Source organism: Halyomorpha halys, unplaced genomic scaffold (assembly GCF_000696795.3).
Source record: "Halyomorpha halys isolate HHAL.00 unplaced genomic scaffold, Hhal_1.1 Scaffold845.1, whole genome shotgun sequence".
Classification (NCBI taxonomy): Eukaryota; Metazoa; Arthropoda; class Insecta; order Hemiptera; family Pentatomidae; genus Halyomorpha; species Halyomorpha halys.
This window is the reverse complement of record NW_027114882.1, coordinates 119,156-122,679: the sequence shown is the minus strand read 5'-3', so window position 1 is coordinate 122,679 and position 3,524 is coordinate 119,156. Positions and strand designations below refer to the sequence as shown.

General features: G+C 31.0%; 1 protein-coding gene across 1 annotated transcript in view; it reads left to right on the top strand.

Moving 5' to 3' along the window:
- LOC106686599 (limbic system-associated membrane protein-like) overlaps positions 1–3,524 on the top strand; it is a 222,716-nt gene that overhangs the window by 135,434 nt on the left and 83,758 nt on the right. The window lies entirely within an intron of this gene.

Below are 3,524 nucleotides of genomic sequence, written 5' to 3'. Positions count from 1 at the left end.
ATTAGCAATCTGGCTGTCGTATATACTCGTATGCTGAATTTAATTTAGATTATACATTTTTTATATTCTGAATTGGGAAGGGATGCGGATTTCTTCGATTTAGTTAGTGTTCGCTGGACTTTCAAAGTTGCTAATACCGATTTTTTATAGAAATTTCATTGGAGGGCCAGAAACTTATTATTGGTTTGGGAAAATTCGTCAGTATCTAGACCGCTTCTTAATACAGTGAAGTTCCCATTTCTGTTTTTGTTTTTTTTTAAACTTAATTTTTGATTGAAAATATATATTTCGAAGTACTATTATATTTTTTTTCAGTGTACGTATCACATTTTAGTTTTTAAAGAAAACTATTTCCTGATTGACTACAGGTTCCACCGCGCATACAATTTTGACTAACTGTTGAAGTATTGGTACAACGATCTTTTATTAAGTTTTGGAGAGTTGTACAATGGCTGAATTCTGGGGTAAAGCCAGAGTATGAACTTAATCATGACTATAGAACAGGTCTTGATATTTATTTAGTGAACTATATAATGCGAACAAATATATTTAAATCTATTGCTATTATTTTAGTTATTACACAATAAACTAATAGAGAGTATAAAAAAAAGACAGTTTTCAACCAAATATTAGAATTATTATTTCTTTGATATAATATACAATTATTACTCAAAGTATAATCCATTGTTATCTACCCTCATTAGCCAATCGCTCGATACCACGCTGATACTATGGAATGGCTGTCAAAGAACTGTTCCACAATTTCAACTTCTGAAAAATTATCACATTTTTTTTTCTAAAAGGAAATTGACAGAAACAAGTAGTAATCCGATAGTGCGAGGTCTGGACTATATGGAAGATGAGGCAAAAGTTTGAACCTGTGATGTTTTTAAAACTTTTTTTCACAAATTTCTAACCTCTTAGCTGATTGCTGAGGAATAAGTTCGTGAGGGGCCAGTCCACTGCTCTTTTTCACCTTCCGCATGGAGAGTAGATGGCGACGAACAGTATCTTTCGATACACCACACTCCCTGGCAAGTTCGCGAGTACTTGAAGACGGATTTGACTTAACATCTTCCTGCAGAACCTCAGCAATATCCATTAATGGTCGCCCAGAGCCCTTCATTATTTTCAACGTCTTATCTCCACTAGATTTTTTTTAACCAACGCCGCGCAGTGCGCTGGTCAAGGACACCTCCCCCTTCATATTTAATGATTTCATGAGTTGGTTCAGTGGCTGAGAAATGTTTTCTCTAAAATTAAGAGAATTTCGTAAGACACTGTCATGTTTCTTCTTTGAAACAAATAACTAAACTGAGGCTTTTTTTGAAGAAATCGAATGGGATTAAACAAGCTTAGAGAATGCCCAAAAGAGATTATTAAGTATTGGTAAGTATTAAAATATTATAGTCCTTTGAAATATTGAATTTGATGAGACATCATTTTACATCGTCATTTTTTTTTTTTATTAACATATTGACATAAATCAGTTACATTTCTTCTTGTGAGATAGTAATGTTTCTAATTTTGCTTGCTCATTCTTCTCTCCGACTCCCGGAGGGTCAGCTTATCACTGAACTCTTCTACTCCATTGGGATGTTGAGGGGACTGAGAGTAGGAAATAAAGTTGACTATTTGAAAGTGAAGATGGGGAATCGTCTAATTGCTTAACTCGTTTTTAAGGTAATAGCCGTGGGTCTACTCGGCCAACAGAGGTTTTAGGTTGCAGTGCCTTTATAATTGCCTTAAAATTAAATTGAATTCGTTCGGAGGGGGGGGGGGTCTGAATAAGATTTCTAATTCCGTTTTCCCTAATTAAATGTTTTACTAAGAATACGCTTTTCTACCATCACATGCATATGTGTGGGTAAAGATAACCTACAGTAATAATAATATATGTAAACAAGCTATAAATTTATCTCCTCATCTCTCATTACTGGAGTTATTTATTTTATTAATTTTTTTATTTAGATTGATATTTGTATTTATACAATTCAAGATAGAATTATCTTTTATTTTTATATTTTTTTAATATTATTATTTTTAATTTAATTGTTATTATTAAAATTTGTTTTCTTATATTTCTGTAAATATTGTATGAATGTGTATTTTAACAATAATACTTAATGTCCTTAATTCGAAGCAGATTTAATTAATTTCCTTCAATAAATTCACCTGAGTTGTCATCTTTGTTTCAACAACCCTGATGAAGCCCTACGAAGTGGGGCGAAAAGTTGTTTAACAATAAATAATTTTCTTGTAGTGTTTTGATACCTTTATTTACCACCATCCGGACAATCTTCCTACAATATAATAAACTATGTATTCCGTAGAAGTAAAACATAACAAAAATATAATTAGATAGGAGGACCAAAAAAGAATTCGAACAAAACAAACAATATAAAACTTCACTAGCAATATCTTTGATAGGAAGCTGTCATGACAGAAAAAATCAAGGAATGTAAAATTAGAAAGAGTGGATGGAAAAATACCTCATCAATTTAAAAATATGAATAACTGAAGGACGTTGACACAGGTGGTGCAAAATGTTTAATAGTGATATTATAGCATTAACGTAAATGTTATAAACAATAAGGAGTAGAAAAGAATTAAAGAGACTCTGAACATTTAGCAAGACATTAATAAACACTTTCCTGAGGAAGTTTTGAAGAAATGTTTATTGTTTCTTCAACATAGCATTGCTAAAGAACATAAAACTCTAGGCTCTGTTCATTTATTTAACCGGATTTTTATATTAACATGAATAAATGCATGATTAGAATCGATGTTTATTAACAAATATGAATTTTAAACATTATGGTTTGAACAATTTAGAGATAATGAAAGTGGCTTCCCTTAAAATTAATTTTAATTAATATAAAAATACCAAATTATAAATAGAATTATTTATGGACCTAAAACATGACAAATTTAGCTCAACTAATCAATATTTTACCACTCGGTTATTAGTACATTAATTATTAACTGCTATTAACAATGAATTATCAATAAAGTATTTAATCCTCCTATCTCCTGGTCGACTTTTTGTAATTCCTATATTGCTATATAACGACAAAGATCTAGAAACAAGTAAGTTGAAATGTTTTAATGTGGAGCTATTGAATAAATGTTATGCATCATGAATTGCTAATTGTAACCACTCCATGATATATCACCTTAAAGTACAAAATATTTTGAAAAACAAGTTTTTAGATACTAGTGCTTTATTTCAATGATATTCAAAGATCTAAACTGTTCATTTTAAAACGTACATTCCTTATTAAATTTTTCGTCAAAGTCAAAAGGAATTTTTTCCAGAATGGACAATATGCATTTTGAACTAGAACTTCACGTATATCCTCACACCAGACTGAAAAGACAGGAAACTGCACGTCAATTTCGACTATTACAGTACTTACTAGACAAACGGTCTCAACTTCCAACACATTACAAAAGACTGATCTACATGACTGTAATAAGGCCAATATGGACACATGGAGTTGAGCTTTGGGGCTCCACTAAAA